Raw genomic sequence first — 17,583 nt, 5'->3', positions numbered from 1 at the left:
TTCTAATCTTTCTAACCTTCAAGCGCATTGCATCCATCTTGATCTTGTGATCATCGAGGACATCCGCAACATGCAACTCCAATATCATCTTCTCCTCCTCAATTTTTTTATTTTTTCCTTCAACAAATTGTTTTCTTCTTCAACTAAATTTAACCTCTCGACAATAGGGTCGGTTGGAATTTCCGATTCACATACATCCTACATAAATAAAATCTATGTCACGTCGGTCGGCATAATTTTCATAAACAATAAATGAACCAATAGTTATAAAGATAATATATATACCACATCCGAATCATAGACAGGATGAGGGCCGACGGGGGCGGATACCAAAACCATCGCACTATATAAGATGCAATAATAAAAGTAAGAAAATAATACAAGTATCCATGTAAACATACAAGTAAGAATATTTTTCCTTTCAGAAAGAAGATAAGAACAAGAGGCTCACCACGGTGGTGCCGGCGATGAGCTCGGCGCGGGTGATCGACGGCGGTGAAGACAGGGACGGGGCATGACGGACCGCTAAACCTAGACAAATATCGAGGAAAATGGAGCTTGGAGGTCGAGCTTGGAGAGGAGAAAGATTAAGTAGTGTGGCTCGGGCATTCCATCGAACACCTTGTGTGCATAGGAGGTGAGCTAGAGCACCACCAAGCCCTCTCCCTCTCGGCTAGAAAAAACAGAGCAGTGTGCTCTGCTCTTACACGAGGGGGTATATACAGGCACCTCATTGGTCCCGGTTGGTGGCATGAACCGGGACTAAAGGGGAGCCTTTGGTCCCGGTTCAAGCCACCAACCGGGACCAATGGTGGTGGGCCAGGAGCGAGGCCCATTGGTCCCGATTCGTCCCACCAACCGGGACCAAAAGGTCAGATGAACCGGGACCAATGGCCCATGTGGCCCGGCCGGCCCCCTGGGCTCACAAACCGGGTCCAATGCCCCCATTGGTCCTGGTTCTGGACTGAACCAGGACTAATGGGCTGACCCGGCCTGGACCGTTGCCCCCTTTTCTACTAGTGATGTGTGAAAGAGCGTATCATATCATGGGGTTTGGATGCACCGGCGAAGTTTGCACCAACTCCAAATGTGAGAAAGGGAAATGCACGGTACCGAAGAGGCTAGCAATGATGGAAGGGTGAGAGTGTGTATAATCCATGGACTCAACTTTAGTCATAAAGAACTCACATACTTATTGCAAAAATCTACAAGTCATCAAAAACCTCGGCACTACGCGCATGCTCCTAGGGGCATAGATTGGTAGGAAAAGACCATCGCTCGTCCCCGATCGCCACTCATAAGGAAGACAATCAAATAACACCTCATATTTCAAATTTGTTACATAACGTTTACCATACGTGCATGCTACGGGACTTGCAAACTTCAACACAAGCATTTCTTAAATTTAAAACTACTCAACTAGCATGACTTTGATATTATTACCTCCATATCTCAAAACAATCATCAAGCATCAAACTTCTTAGTATTGAACACACTCATAAGAAAGTTTTTACTATTCTTGGATGCCTAGCATATTAGGATTATTTAAGCAAATTACCATGCTATTTAAGACTCTCAAAATAATCTAAGTGAAGCATGAGAGTTCATCTATTTCTACAAAATAAAACCACCACCGTGCTCTAAAAAGATATAAGTGAAGCACTAGAGGGAATGACAAACTACTCCGAAAGATATAAGTTGTCGGTGGGAACGACACCTATGGGATCACAAGAAGCCCTACTGTCGTTAGCGGGGCGCGGGGTCATGAGAAGAGCGGATCAAACAGATAGCACATGGTTCGTTTATCCAGGTTCGGGCCGCGAGGATGCGTAAAACCCTACTCCTGCTTTGGTGGATTGTATATCTGTGTTCTTGAGCTAGCTATGGGGCGTGAGGAGCTCCAAAAACCGAATCCTTCCTCTGGTCGCCTCGGGCCTCCTTTTATAGAAAAAGGGGTTTCCATAGTGGCACACAGGAGGTGGAAAGGGTACAGTGCTACGAGGTTATCACTCGCATCACATGACAAGGCACATTTAATGCGTCTTGCTTAGGTGTCCTTGCTTTATCGGCGACGAGGGAGAAACCTGTCTCGTCCCTCGCCGCTCCTTCTTGTGTCGGCACGCGCCCTGGCCAGCGACGCCTGCGATGCCATGTAGGTAGGCAGGCAGCTGAGGTGGCGCAGTGGTGGGTCTTCACGAAGATCTGCATGCCGCCACGCGGGTGCCTGCCCAGCTGGTTGGGTCGGCAGCTGCATGCATGCGGTGGTGGAGGTTTAGTCGGCGTGGGCCTGATGGTGGCCCTGTGGGTGTCCTCGGCAAGGGCCTTGCCGGTGCCCCGGCAAGGGTCTTGCCGAGGCGCCTGCTTTCATCCGTGGCAAGGCGCTTGCCGGGGGCCTTGTGGTCTTCCTTGGCTGGGATCCCGCCAAGGGTTGTCGTCTCCTTAGTGCATATCTGATCTTGAATGTCTTCACAAAGATCTGCATGCCGCCACGGGGACGTCTCCTGAATCCTTGCCCTCTGGGGGCAGTGGACTCAAGGGTGATTTGCTCCGTAGGCGCGGGACGAGTCGCCGCGGCAAGGGTCTTGCCGGGGCTGCTAGAACTGTCTCCCGTCAAGGATCTTGCCGGGGGAGTCCACTTCATCCCCTTTGCTCTTCGTGGTCTGGGCCTTGGCGTCGTTCTAGTTCTCTTGAGCTTCGGTCTTACCCTGGCTCACCTCCCTTGGCTTGCTTGGTGTGGTGGTATCCGTGGCTCAGACTGCCCGTGCACAGTTATAGGGGTACAAAAAGTGTACCCCTCTTTTTGTACACCGACAGGAGCACCCGGGCCTGGGCCACACATAAGCGCAACGGTTGCTGGGCTAGGCCCAAAAATGGTGCGCGGGCAGGCGGGGCGGTTTTTACCGCGGTAAGATTCTTCGCGCGCTGCGGTTCCCACGATTCCCGCGCGTGGCGCGGCGTGGGGAGGCACGTGTGACGCGGGCGGCATGTGTGGGGTGGTTCCCGCGGGCATGCGTCACATCACAGTTAATGTGAAAGGAGGCGGCCCGTGTTTTCCCCCGTAAGAAGGAATAACCGCGGGCGCGCTGCTCACTTTCTCCTCTTTCCTTGTGCCTTCTCCAATCTAAGAGACGATGTTTCCTCTCTTCCTTCCCTCCTAAGCTTCCGCCGTCGCTCGCCGTCGTTGCTTCGCCATCCCCCTTCCTCAGTCCTCTAACTTTCATAGCCGCCATGGCGCCCAAATCCGCCAAGGGCAAGGGGTGGCTAAGGGCGCTGGGTCTGTGGAGCCGCCGGAGAGTGTGCTATTGGGGGACCGGACGAAATCCGCCTTCTTCTTCCCCTCGATGGTAGATGTTCATGAGCTCCGGGCCTCCTTCAGGCCTCTATGGGGAGTGAAGACGGGGGGAGTGAATTCGGGACATCCGGCGACGCGCGTCATTCCTGCCGCTTGCGCCGATCCAACCCCAAATCGGTATCCCTTTTGCGTCGATTATCTTTCTTGCGGGTTATGTCCCCCTTTTTCCGATTTTTTCTGCGACATCATGCACACCTTCGGCTTTCGCCTCTTGGATTTTACTCCGAACGCGGTGGCGTGCATGGCTTTCTTCGCGCATCTTTGCGAAGGCTTTGCCGGGGTGCAGCCCAACACAACACTCTTTCGCCATTATTTCTCCCCTCGGATCCAGCCGGGAGGTGCCGTCTCTGGTTGCGTCACCTGGATCCCAAGATCCAAGGGGGCGTACCCGGACGGTGCCATGAAGGAGAGGTGGGAGGAATGGCGTGGCCGGTGGTGCTGGATTGAAGATGAAGACCCGCCGGAATTCTGCATGGTCCGCCGAGTGCCGCTGGTCCGCGACAGCGATTGGAGTGATGTTGACATCGCCGACGGGAGGCTCACTGTTGCCACCACTAGGATTCTCCGGCTCACCCGGGCTGGACTCACCCTTGAGCTGATCGGGGCGGACTTCATTCGTCGTCGGATCGCCCCATTGCACAACAAGGGGAGGCCAGCCTGGCTTTTTACGAATCCGGCTGACATTGTGCGACTCCGCCCTGGCCTCGTCCACAATTTCACGGTGATGGCGCATGCCCACTTCTGCCAGCGGCTTTTTCAGCTTGATGTGGGTCGCGACGGCGAGGTCGAACGGACCGGCAAGGCCGCGAGGGCTGCTGCAAAGGTCGGCAAGGCCATCAAGGGAACGTTTTTCAAGTTGCCAGCGGGGGTGGTCCCGTTGTGCAATAATTCACGTCGGTCCGAGATCATCGATATGATGCCGGACTGTAACGCGCACGGCCCTGTCCTGAGCTAGAAGGAGCCGAAGGATGCTGATGTGTAGCAATTCTTTGACACCCTGATCGAGGTGTATGTCAATGCTGACACCGAGCGGTGGCTTGTCATGGACACCACCCAGGCAGAGCTGGACTACATCGCCACTAGGGCGAGGGAGGCACAGGTTGCCATGGAGGCCAGAAGCGCCGGGGGTGTGGAGGACAAGGCCGCAACGGCTGCGGAGGAAGAGGAGCTCACCTGGTGGGCGGCAGCCTCCAGGGAGGTTAGCAGCGCTGACACGGGAGCTCCGCTTATCGAAGATGCGTCCGACGAGTTGTCGGGGGAGGAGGATGTGGCGGCGGGCTCGATGCCAGCCAGGGGTGTCGGATTTCGGGTTCCGACAGACCCGTGAGGTTCGAACACTGGGGTGCGCACGGAGATTTCGCCTCCTACCTACCTGCACTCCTCCGCCTTACTAGGATCTAAACTAAGGAAAGAACAACACAAGAGACACAGGGTTTATACTGGTTCGGGCCACCGTTGTGGTGTAATACCCTACTCCAGTGTGTGGTGTGGTGGATTGCCTCTTGGGCTGATGATGATGAACAATACAAGGAAGAACAGCCTCGCGAGGGTCTGTTCTTGGCTGGGGTGATGAACTACTGGGAGGAGCTTAGTCACCTTTCTCTCTCTCTCTCTTTCCCTGCCTGCCCCCTTGCTCCGTGGGTGGCTGGTCCTATTTATAGAGGCCCTGGTCCTCTTCCCAAATATCGAGCGGGAAGGGAGCCAACAATGGCGGGCTAATTTGAAGGGGGACAGCTAGTATCAACTATCCTGACAAAAGTACTCTTCGCCTACGCAAAGCTCTGGTGATGACGCCGTCTTGGGCTCCACGGTGACCTCCGTCTCGTAGTCCTCCTGGTCTTGGTCTCGTTGCACCGAAATGGCAACCTTTGCCTGATGCCTCGGTACTCTGCGGCTGCGCTTGCCCCCTTTGCACCAAAGAGGAAGGGAGGACGCTGCGCGGGCTGGCAGCCGCCTGGCGCCCCCGGTCGTCATGGCTTGCGTCGTGGGCACCTCGTGAGGTACCCCGCCTTGATCTCTCCGCCTCCTCGTGAGCCAGCCTGACGAGGCCGCGCCTGAGGAAGCTCCGCGTCGTCCGCCCCGCGAGGCTTGGCCCCTCGGGAGGGTCTTGGGTTTGTGTTGGTGAAGATGGGCCGTGCTGGGCCCCCCTTTGAGCCACGCTGCAGGCAGGCTAGTCTGGGGACCCCCGTTCCCAGAACGCCGACAGTAGACCCCGGGCCCAAGGAGCGCCCGGACTTGGCCATGCAGGGAGGCGGAGGGGCAAGAGCGAAGCGCCGCGGGCCCTAACAGTCTGCGGCCTTGGGCGCCGCGTGGCAGTTGATTGGTCATGGGCGCCTTAGCAACCGCGCGAGTTGATAAAGGAGCGGCATCCACCTAGGCTTTGCTTCTTGCTTTCCCCGGTTGCTGCTCAGATCCCCTTTCTTGCGCCTCTCCTTCCTTCCTCCAAAATTTCCAGATCCACTCCGTCCGTGTGACCTAGGAAGCCATGGCGCCTCATCAGCCCCCGGCCGTAGCTTGGTACTCGTCTGCCCTGGATTTGCCGAACGTGTCGGAGGCGAGCCTCGCCCGGTTTCGCCGGATGGCGACGGTGTGGGGCATCAACGGGGCGAAGGTGTTCAAAGCCGGCTCCGCCACCCCTGAGGGTCAAGGGAGCACCTTCTACCCGCTCTTTGTAACTGCCATTGCTGCTGGCCTGGTGCCTCCCTTCTCCGAGTTCTTCTTTTCTATCCTCCGCCACTATAAGCAACAAGCCCTGCATCTCAACCCCAACTCCGTCCTTCTCCTGGCGATCTTCACCTATTACTGCGAGGCTCACGTAGGGGTGCAGCCTTCAGTGGCCTTGCTGCGCCACTACTTCTACCTCCGGACCTCTCGTGGTACTGCTTCCGCGTGCGCGAGCTTCGTCGCGTACGGTGGCGCCATTGCCATTTCAAACCCCGGGAAAAGGATTGAGGGCTTCAGGAGCAAGTGGGTCTTGGTGGATGCTGGGCGCTTCCACCCTTGGCTGATCTTGCCCACGGAGCAGCCCACGAGCTCCAGCGATTGGGGTCGAGCGGAGCTCACGGACCCCCGCGCGAAGCTGATGTTGGAGAAGATGGACGCGGATCTGAGGCCGGCCAACATGGCGGCGGCGAAGCTGACCGGCGTGTCGCTGCTGAGGGAATTCCTGGAGCACCAGCTGGCTCCGCTTCGACGGTACTCACTTCCGATGTGGAGGCCCCGTCCGAGCCCCGTGGCCTTAGCCAACGGAGATCTGGCTGCGGTCCTCCAATCTCTGGTCGGGGGCGATGTGGCGAGGTTGGCGGGCGCTCCTACGCCCTTGTTCCTCCGCGACGACTGGGAGCAGGTAGTGGAGTCCATGCCCGTCTTCAACGGGGATGGGCCCGTGCCTGCGAAAACTCCCGAGGAACCGGTGGACGTGCCCTCTGACGACTCCAGCGAAGAGGAGGAAGGAGGGGAGCGGGGAAGAGGGCCTGACTCTGAGGCGACTGACGGAGAGTCAAGGGCCCCCCTCCCCCGGCGCAGGTCCCGCGGTCTCCGCCTCTCTCCGAGCGATGGTGACGAGGATGACGACGAAGACGACAACAAGGACAACGACGAGCAGGACGGCGGGAGCTCACGCCCGATCCCTAAGAAGGACATGACCGGGCTGATCTCCCGCGGGTCTGCCCCGGCCCCGGGGCGGACCGCAGATGCGCCTTCCGCCTCTAAGCTTCCCGAGGTTGACCCTTCCAGCCGGCTTTCAGGCTTCAAATTTGGCCGGAGGCCGCTTGAGCTCACTGGCGACGACCCGTAAGCGTTCGATTCTTGTCTTTATCTCTTGCTCTGCTTCTGAAGCTTGACGTCCGCATCTCTTGGATAGGCTGGCGCCCGCCGCAAAGAAGCCGAAGGGGGCTCCTGAGGTTCCATCCGTGGCAGCGCTTCTGCCCGCGAAGGAGGGTGACTGCGACGCACAGGCTTCTCCTGCCCGGTCGTCCTCGCGAGGCCTGGCTGAGCCGGCTGGGGCGAGCTCAGCCCTCATGGCCCAAGTGGCTCCCGAGGTGCTCTTGCCTGCCGCCGCCACTTTGGCTGTCGGGGTGCGGCAGACTCCGCCTCAGGATGCTGTGACCGCGCTGCCGCCTTCTCCTCCTACTCCACCGGCTGCTGTCTCTCCAACTCCTTCTGCCGTTCTGGATCATGCTGTTGCTGAGCTAGACCGACTGCGTCAGGATCTTCTTGGCGCCGAACCCCGCTTGGTGGCCGGGTGCATGGAGCTGGCTTCAGGATGGGTTCGCTCCGACGCTTCGATTCGGGCGGCGCTGGTCCAGGCCTCGACGGCATGCGACGAGGAGAAACAGGCCGTCCTTGAAGCGAAGGCTACTCGTGATGCGGCCTTGGGGTAGGTGGTCGACGTCTGTGGCCGTTGCAAGGCGCTGGAGGGTGAACTGCAAGGTTTGCGGGACCAGCTCGCGAACGAGGTCCGCCTTCGCCAAGAGCAGGAAGAAAGCATGAAGGCTCGCGAGGCGGCTCTCAAGGAGAGGGAGGTCAAGCTCAAGAAATGCCGCGACCGCCTAGGCGTGCTGGAGCAGGAGTTGGGGGCGAGGAAGGCCAAGCTGGATGACGAGGCCCTGGTTCTTGCCGAGGACCGCGTGGCCTTCGCGGAGATGGGGGTGAGGGCTCGCTCCTCACTGAGGACGCTTTACGACAGCGGCCTGGAGAGCCCACTCGCTGGCGCCGGGGACGGCCCCGCCAAGCTGCTTCCCTTCCTGGTTCACGCTCTTGAAGATGCCGCCCTGTCTTCTGCAGCAATGATGCGGGTCCTCACCCACATCTACCTTCGCGATCCCGGTGTCGACCTTGACAGCCTGCTGGAGCCAGTGAGCGGCGAGCATGCCGCTGCCGCTGCCGAGGCCATGAAGGGTCGCGCAGAGGCCCTGTTGGGGAAGTTCCGGGCCTTCAGCACCAAGCCGAAGCAAGGCGCTACCGACCCCGCCGCTCCGTGAGGCGTACCCAATCCGCGTTGCTCCATCGTCGACAAGTGACTCTGTCGCGGTTCCTGTCCTGCCTTTAAATCCTGCACATGTACCATGCCTCGGGGAGGCGTTTAAACTTGCGTTTGGCATCGAGATAACAGTGTGGACTGTAATATTTTCTTTTGAATTCCTTGAAATTTGTGCCTTTCCTTCCTACTTGCTTATGTTCTACGCCGGCAGAGCCCGGCCCCGCGCATGCCTCACCCAGCGTTGGTCCCGACCGGAAACCAGGACGGGGCCAAGGAGTGAGGGGCCACGTGACAAGTTAGGCTCCTGAGTCGCGATGCTCAGGAGTCCCCCTTGGCGCACAAACAGCAAGTAGGGAGGTGTGATGCGGGTGGATCTATCGTTCTACGTCTGGAGAGCCCGGCCGCGCACGTACCTCATCCAGCGTTGGTCCCGACCGGAAACCAGGACGGGGCCACAGAGTGAGGGGCTACGTGACCAGTTAGGCTCCTGAGTCGCGATGCTCAGGAGTCCCCCTTGACGCACGAACAGCTAGTAAGGAGGCGTGATGCGGGTGGATCTATCATTCTACGTCTACAGAGCCCAGCCGCACGCGTACCTCACCCAGCGTTGGTCCCGACGGGAAACCAGGACGGGGCCACGGAGTGAGGGGCTACGTGACCAGTTAGGCTCCTGAGTCGCAATGCTCAGGAGTCCCCCTTGATGCTCAAACGGCCTTCCTACCTTGGCACCGCTCGGGGACAGACGCGTGACGAACCAGGCTCGGGGGGACCTGGCTGAGCAGCGTGCGTCTGGGTGTGACCCAGGCGTAGCCCCCGTGCCCAGACCCCTCACGCAGCACTCCCGAGGGGAGGCGTTACGATGAGGCTAGACACTGAGCTCTGGGCTCCCTGAGGTTGGTGCGGCCCGGGGGCCACCCTCAGTTGTTTATCACCAGCGCGGAGCATAGCGCTACCGTATGTGTACGGGCATAGTCGCTCCTCGGCAGTGTCGTCAGCCAGCGCGGAGCATGGTGCTTCCACTAGTACGTGGGAGGAGGCCCCCCTCTGGGAGGAGCCCCCGGGGCATGTACAACCCCACCCTAACACGTGGCTGCCACGGTAGGGCCTGGCGAGGTGTATCTGGGCACCCGTGAGCCAGCGCGGGACTCACGGGGCCCTACCTCTAGGCGGGTTGCGCCTGGCACTGGGCCTTATCTTGTGATGTGTCCCTGCAAATTTGGTTAGATGTCGGCACTCTACGTCCTCGGGTCCCGGCCCTCGAGCTGGTCTCAGCCGTCACTGGTATGCCAGGTCGCGATGCCATGGACAAGGCCAGAGGGTGAGGGCTGGAGGGCCAGTAAGAGCCCTGAGTCGCGATGCTCAGGTACCCCCCTCTAACGTGCAAGTGGTCGGCATGGAGAAGAAGAGGTGCCGTGGACCGGCATCAAATAATCAAGCATGGTGAGTCTAACGCATGATCGGAAATAAACGCAAATGGGATACATGCCGCTGGGCCTTGCCCGAGCGGCTTGGGGATCATGCAGCCCGAGGGGCGCCCCCAACAAGGTAAGCTAACAACATGGAATAAAAAGGGATACACACCGCAGGGACGGACCCACGCGGCCTGGGAATAATGCAGCCCTGGGGGGGCGCTCCCAGCTAGAAATAGAACTCGAAAAGATGTCACCTGATGATGTTGAGGACGAAGGAGCGTTGGTGTAGCAAGCTCAGTGGGCTGCGGGAACCGATCCTCACGAGCCCCCAGGCCGAGGGGCCTCGGGAGGCTCTGGAGGCGCTAGCGGCTCCTCACGGGCCATCTCCATCCCTGCCAGGGCTGCGGACCGCCTGGCCTCCCGTGCCTCCGTGATGCCCCTCATGAGGCGGTGGTACGTGTCAGCTGCGTTCGGCAAATCATAAGGCATGCGAACGTAGCTGTGGGGTGGGCCTCCGCAGCGCCCCACTCGCGAGGGCCAGAGGCGCTCCAGAGAGGCGACTTGGTTGAGCCCTGGTATGTCGATGCAGACGCGCAACCCACCATCCTCGCCTAGATGGGGAGCCACTGCTGGTAGGCGGCGGCCATCTTTCATGACTCTTAACTCCTGTAGCTCCTGAATGGCCTTGCTGACGAACTCCTGAGGGTATGGGTCTCCTTGCCTTGCTCCTTCTTGAGGGAAACGTGCTTTGAAACACGCCTCCATGTGGTGCCCAAGCGCCTCCCTCGTGACCCTGGCTAGGTCGGTGGCCCTCTAGGGGAGAGCCCCCGAGCCCTGCCTGAGGAGGTCGCCGGGCGCGCTTTCCTATGCGATGGAAGGAGGTTCCCCCCGGGCAGGCACGGGCCCAAAGGGGCCTGCCTCCTAAGTGGTCGGGCCAGCCGATGTCTTCTTCTTCTTAGGGGCGGTCTCAGGAGGCCTCCTGCTTCCACGATCCGGGTCTTCCAGTGACGCGGCCTGAAAGGCTCGTTCCAGGGAACACACCGCATCCTTCTCTTCACATGGCACAGTGATGACTCCGCCGCTTCCTGGCATCTTGAGGACATTGTAGCCATGGTGAGTTACGGCCATGAACTTGGCCAGCACTGGGTACCCAAGGATGGCGTTGTACGGCAGGCGAATGTGAGTGACGTCGAAGTCGATGAGCTCGGTGCGGTAGTTGTCGCGTGCCCCGAAGGTGACAGGGAGGCGGACCTGCCCAATCGGGACCGTGGAGCCATCGGTGATACCAGAGAAAGGCTTGGTTGGCTGAAGCTGGCTGTAGGGCACTTGGAGGTTGTTGAATGTTTCCACGGACAGGACGTTGAGCCCTGCCCCGCCATCGATGAGGGTCTTAGTGACCACCACATTGCTGATGATTGGGGAACAAAGCATCAGGAGGACTCCGGCTGTAGCCGCACACTTGAGCCGATCTGCTGAGCTGAACGTGATGGCGCACGCTGACCACCTGAGAGGGCGCGTGGCTTCGAGCCTGGGGAGGACTGCGTTCACTTCGCGGGCGAACTGCTTGAAGATGCGCTGAGAGGCTGGGGCTTGTGCCCCGCCCAGGATGCAGGCGATCGCACGCGGCTCCTGGAAGCCCCCAGCCCCCTCATCCTGGTGGCAGTCCTCATTTCTCCTTGGCTGTGGTGGCAGCGGTGGGAGGCCTGCGTTGCCTTGCGGGCGATCCTCGCGAGGCTGATCCCTCCAATCTCCCTCGCGAGGCTGATCCCTCCAGCCTCCCTCGCGAGGCGGGTCTTGCCAACGATCCTCGCGAGGTTGATCACGCCACCCTTGGCGCGGGCCACGGTCTTCCCAGCGTCCTGCGTTCCTTCCTCCTCCTCGGCCGTAGCCCCGGTCACTGCGGTCGGGGCGACGGCCGATCCTTCCTTCTCGCACAGCTCGGAGCTCTTGACATTCGTTGGTGTTGTGGGTGTGGAGGTCGTGGTACACACAGTACCGGCTACCCTGGGAAGGTTCGGGCTGATCTCTGCCCTGCTTGGTGTCTGGTTCTGCCGCGAGCACGACAGCCCCCTTGCGCTTCACATCCTTGGCCTTGGGCTTCTTCTCTTCTGGGTTTGCGGCAGGCAGCTCGAGGAGGGAGAGATGCCCTTCCTCGGCTCTGGCACACTTGGTTGCTAGGTTGAACAGTTCCAGGGAAGTGCACAGGTCTTCATGCATTGCCAGCTCCTCCTTCATCTTGACGTCGCGCACGCCGTCGGAGAAGGCCGAGATGATGGCCTCCTCAGTCACCTTGGGAATCTTGAGGCGTGCGTTGTTGAAGCGCTGGATGTACTTCTGCAGGGTCTCCCCGGGCTGTTGCTTGATGCGGCGCATGTCGCTCATGGCGGGTGGCCGGTCGCGAGTGCCTTGGAAGTTGGCGATAAAGCGGGTGCGCATCTCGTCCCAGGAGGAGATTGTGCCTGGAGCCAGGTTCAGGAGCCAGGTGCGGGCCCCGTCCTTGAGTGCCATGGGGAACCAGTTCGCCATGACCTTCTCGTCTCCGTTGGCAGCTTCGATGCCCAGCTCGTAGAGCTGGAGGAACTCCGCTGGGTCAGCCGTGCCGTCGTAGCGAGGAGGCAAGTCTGGCTTGAACTTGCCGGGCCACGCGATGTTGCGTAGCTCGGCGGTGAAGGCGCGGCAGCCTGTTGTGGCCACGGGAGGCCTTGGATGACGGGGAACTTGGTCTTGCATGTCCCCACGCGCTGCAGCCAGGAGCAACGCGGGGTCTTGACGCGCGGGAGCAGGAGCATGGTCGCGACGTGCTGGAGCAGGGAGCGCCCGGGCAGCTTCTTGTGGGCGAGGGACATCTTGACAGCTCTGCTCTTGCTGCGTTGGTGCCTATCGAAGCGGGTTCCGCCCAGGGGCAACGCGCCTTGGAGCCATGGCGCCTTCCTGAGGAGGAGGCGGCCGGGGCGCCGCCGGAGCTTCATTGCCCGCGCGGGGCGGGGTGCGGTGCAGCGGAATGGACGGCGCAGGAGAGCCCCCTATGGCGTGGACGAGCTCGGCGACGCGGTCGAGCCATTCTTCGTAGACGTCGTCGACGGGACGGTAGCGCAGGAGCTCGTTCGCCGCGATGAGTGCAGCCCGATCCTCCATGGGCGCGCGGAGCGCGCTGGACGAAGAACCAGCTAGGGTGAGCGAGGGAGTTGCGGTGCGGCTGTCTTGCCGCACGGACGGATGCTGGGACGATGCTTGCTGCTCGTCCCCTGCTGGGCCGGTGGAGGCGTTGACGGCAGGTGACGGGGAACGGCGAGGATGCCCGCCGACAGGGGCCGTCTGGGCGACACGGGCAGCGAGCGCGGCCCGGCGCTCGGCGCGGGCCCAACGAGCGTCAGACATGGGCATGGTGGTCGGAGGAGAACGGGGCGGTGGAAGATGAATCCCGGCGCACCCCTACCTGGCGCGCCAAATGTCGGATTCCAGGTTCCGGCGGACCCTTGAGGTTCGAACAATGGGGTGCGCGCGGAGATTTCACCTCCTACCTACCTGCACTCCTCCGCCTTACTAGGATCTAAACTAAGGAAAGAACAACACAAGAGACACAGGGTTTATACTGGTTCGGGCCACCGTTGTGGTGTAATACCCTACTCTAGTGTGTGGTGTGGTGGATTGCCTCTTGGGCTGATGATGATGAACAATACAAGGAAGAACAGTCTCGCGAGGGTCTGTTCTTGGCTGGGGTGATGAACTACTGGGAGGAGCTTAGTCACCTTTCTCTCTCTCTCTCTCTTTCCCTGCCTGCCCCCTTGCTCCGTGGGTGGCTGGTCCTATTTATAGAGGCCCTGGTCCTCTTCCCAAATATCGAGCGGGAAGGGAGCCAACAATGGCGGGCTAATTTGAAGGGGGACAGCTAGTATCAACTATCCTGACAAAAGTAGTCTTTGCCTGCGCAAAGCTCTGGTGATGATGCCGTCTTGGGCTCCACGGTGACCTCCGTCTCGTAGTCCTCCTGGTCTTGGTCTCGTTGCACCGAAATGGCAACCTTTGCCTGATGCCTCGGTACTCCGCGGCTGCGCTTGCCCCCTTTGCACCAAAGAGGAAGGGAGGACACTGCGCAGGCTGGCAGACGCCTGGCGCCCCCGGTCGTCATGGCTTGCGTCACGGGCACCTCGTGAGGTAGCCCACCTTGATCTCTCCGCCTCCTCGTGAGCCAGCCTGACGAGGCCGCGCCTGAGGAAGCTCCGCGGCATCCGCCCCATGAAGCTTGGCCCCTCGCGAGGGTCTTGGGTTTGTGTTGGTGAAGATGGGCCGCGCTGGGCCCCCCTTTGAGCCACGCTGCAGGCCGCACGCAGGCAAGTCTGGGGACCCCCGTTCCTAGAACACCGACAAGGGGAAGAGGGCGAGTCCTGCGGCAGGCTGGCTCTGGCGAGCCGGTCCGGCCCGGCAGGGCTGCCCGACCTCAATTGACCCTGGAGGGGTCCGGGCGTCATACGAGGGCCACGGTAGCGAAGAGGCTGACGAAGGCCGCTGAGAAGAAGAAGACAACTGCCCCTTCCCCATCTGGGCGCGCACAAAGCCCGCCTTCTTCGCCTCCTCCGGCAGATGTCGAATCGGATGTTGACGCGTAGCTCCCTTTTGATCTTGGGCCTCTCAGCCCGAAGAGGAAAAGGGGAGTGGTGGAAGAGGAGGAGATGGATGACGAGTAAGTACTCCGTTCCTTACTGCCATTTGCATTCCTCTGAATTAAGTCACTCATCTTGATCCGTTTTTGCTTTTGCAGGGATGCAGAGACGTTGGCCCAGAGGGTGAAGAGGGCGAAGGCCTCGGCGAGCAGTCAGCCCCCGGTTGGGGCTTCAAAGACGCCACTGGTGGTGTTGAGCAGCCCGGACAGCAGCCCCCGGCACAGCCCCCAGCGTAAGTTCATCACCCTCGTCTTATTCGACACGTGGTAGGCATTCGATGCTATGGTGTTGACCTTGTCAGGTTTGCAGGAGGGGAGCGGCAGCAGGAGGAGCCGCAGAGGGCTACCCCTAACACACCACCCCATCGACTACACCGCCGCGAGGGGCGTCCCCGGCAAGGGCATCAAGCACGGAGCCCACATCCATGGAGGAAGAGGGGAACCTTGGGCATTGGTGACTCTGCCACGGTGTCAAATGCTGGCGGGGGGGGGGGAATCTGCTTCACAGCCTGGCACTGGTGAGTCGCCTGTCCTCCGTCTCTGTTTTTTCCTTATTCTTTTTCTTGGCTTCAATGCTCCCATTACTACCCAGGCCCTCCTTCAACAGGTATGGAGGACGTGGATACTATTGTTGGGAATATTGCTGAGAAGGCCGCGGCGGAGGCCGACATGATTACCGCTGAGGGGGCCGCCAGAGATGCTGACGAGGCCGCCGCTGATGAGGCCACCAAGGATGCTGCCGAGGACACTGTTGCGGGGCCCGCCAAGGCGACCGGCGAGGCTTCTGCCGAGGGCGCCAGCGGTGGGCCTGCCGGGGAAGCCGGCAAGGCCACCGCCGAGGAAGAGGTGGTTGATGATCAGCCTCCTTCCTCCTCAACCTTGGGCCCCGGCAGATACCTGAAGGTGGGCGACGATCTTTTCGTCCATCTTCCAGGGGCGTTAAGTTCCCGAGCGCCCGCTGAAGGGGAAGTCTTTGACGGCGAGGTGCTTGCCGCCACCGGGCTCGAGGTTGTCGATGAGCCAGGCGTTGGCGGCGATGGTTCTCCAGAAGAGCAGCTTTTTCGTGCCATGGGGGCCAATTTCCGGAAGCTCCAAGCGCTCTACCATGCTCGCCTGGACAAGGTCAAGTCCAGGATGGCAACGGTGGACAACGCGGAGGTGGACTTCAAGGCGCGCGTTGCTGAGACGCAAACCTGGTTTCACCAGACTCGCGAGGAGGAGAGGGCCTTTCAGGAGGAATTGGCCAAGAGCGATGTAAAGCTCATCATGAAGATGGCTGACATCGAGAAGGCCCAGGAAAAGGCAGCGAACTTGGCTGCCGCGGCCGAGGCCGCCCGGAACCAGCATCAAGCCGCATTGGATTCCCAGGAAGAGGACCTCTCCATGCGTGAGGCGAAGCTTGCCGCAACACTCCGCGGCAAGGATGAGGAGCTCGAGGCCCTTGTCGTGCGACGGACTTGCGAGCTAGAGCAGAGGCACAAAGAGGCACTCGATGCCCAAGCTCTGGCCCATGCCGGCAAGGTGAAGGAGTTGGAGGTAGAGCGGGACGAGCTGAAGGAGCAGGCCCTCAAGCTGTCCAACGAGAAGATCACACTCAATAGCGCCTTGGTAGAGGCGCAAGGAGCGGTCATCCGCAGGGCTGGGGAGCTCTCCGAAGCGCAAAACTCCATCAGAGATCTCAAGATGAAGCTGGAGAATCTCAAGAAGATGTTGTCGGAGAGCACGGCTCGGGAGGAGACCTTCACCAGGAGCCTGGAGGAGGAGAGGCAGCTGCGGGCGAACGAGGCCGCCTCCCACCAGGAATATGTGGCGGGCGAGAACAGATGGGCACTTGAGGAGGCCCATTGTAGGAATATACAAGCCAAGTTCTATAATGAAAAATTCCCACTAGTATATGAAAGTGAAAAAACAAGAGACTCCCTATCATGAGGATTATGGTGCTACTTTGAAGCACAAGTGTGTCAAAGGATAGTAGCATTGTCCCTTCTCTCTCTTTCTCTCATTTTTTTGCGGCCTTCTCTTTTTTATGGCCTTTCTATTTTTTGGGCCTTCTCTTTTTTTATGGCCTTTCTCTCTCTTTTTTCCTTTTTTTAATTCCTCACTTGGGACAATGCTCTAGAAAATGATGATCATCACACCTCTATTTATTTACAACTCAATTATTACAACTCGATACTAGAACAAAGTATGACTCTATATGAAGGCCTCCGGCGGTGTACCGGGATGTGCAATGACTCATGAGTGACATGTACGAAAGAATTATGAATGGTGGCTTTGCCATAAATACGATGTCAACTACATGATCATGCAAAGCAATATGGCAATGATGAATGTGTCATGATAAACGGAATGGTAGAAAGTTGCATGGCAATATATCTTGGAATGGCTATGGAAATGCCATAATAGGTAGGTATGGTGGCTGTTTTGAGGAAGATATAAGGAGGTTTATGTGTGAAAGAGCGTATCATATCACGGGGTTTGGATGCACCGGCGAAGTTTGCACGAACTCTCAATGTGAGAAAGGGAGATGCACAGTACCGAAGAGGCTAGCAAGGATGGAAGGGTGAGAGTGCGTATAATCCATGGACTCAACATTAGTCATAAATAACTCACATACTTATTGCAAAAATCTACAAGCCATAAAAAACCTCGGCACTACGCGCATGCTCCTAGGGGGATAGATTGGTAGGAAAAGACCATCGCTCGTCCCCGGCCGCCACTCATAAGGAAGACAATCAAATAACACCTCATATTTCAAATTTGTTACATAACGTTTACCATACGTGCATGCTACAGGACTTGCAAACTTCAACACAAGCATTTCTTAAATTCACAACTACTCAACTAGCACAACTTTGATATTATTACCTCCATATCTCAAAACAATCATCAAGCATCAAACTTGTCTTAGTATTCAACACACTCATAAGAAAGTTTTTACTATTCTTGGATGCCTAGCATATTAGGATTATTTAAGAAAATTACCATGCTATTTAAGACTCTCAAAATAATCTAAGTGAAGCATGAGAGTTCATCTATTTCTACAAAATAAAACCACCACCGTGCTCTAAAAAGATATAAGTGAAGCACTAGAGCGAATGACGAATTTACTCCGAAAGATATAAGTGAAGATCAATGAGTAGTCGAATAATTATGCAACTATGTGAAGACTCTCTAA

This window comes from Triticum urartu, chromosome 6, assembly GCF_003073215.2.
Source record: "Triticum urartu cultivar G1812 chromosome 6, Tu2.1, whole genome shotgun sequence".
NCBI lineage: Eukaryota > Viridiplantae > Streptophyta > Magnoliopsida > Poales > Poaceae > Triticum > Triticum urartu.
This window is presented reverse-complemented; position numbering follows the sequence as displayed.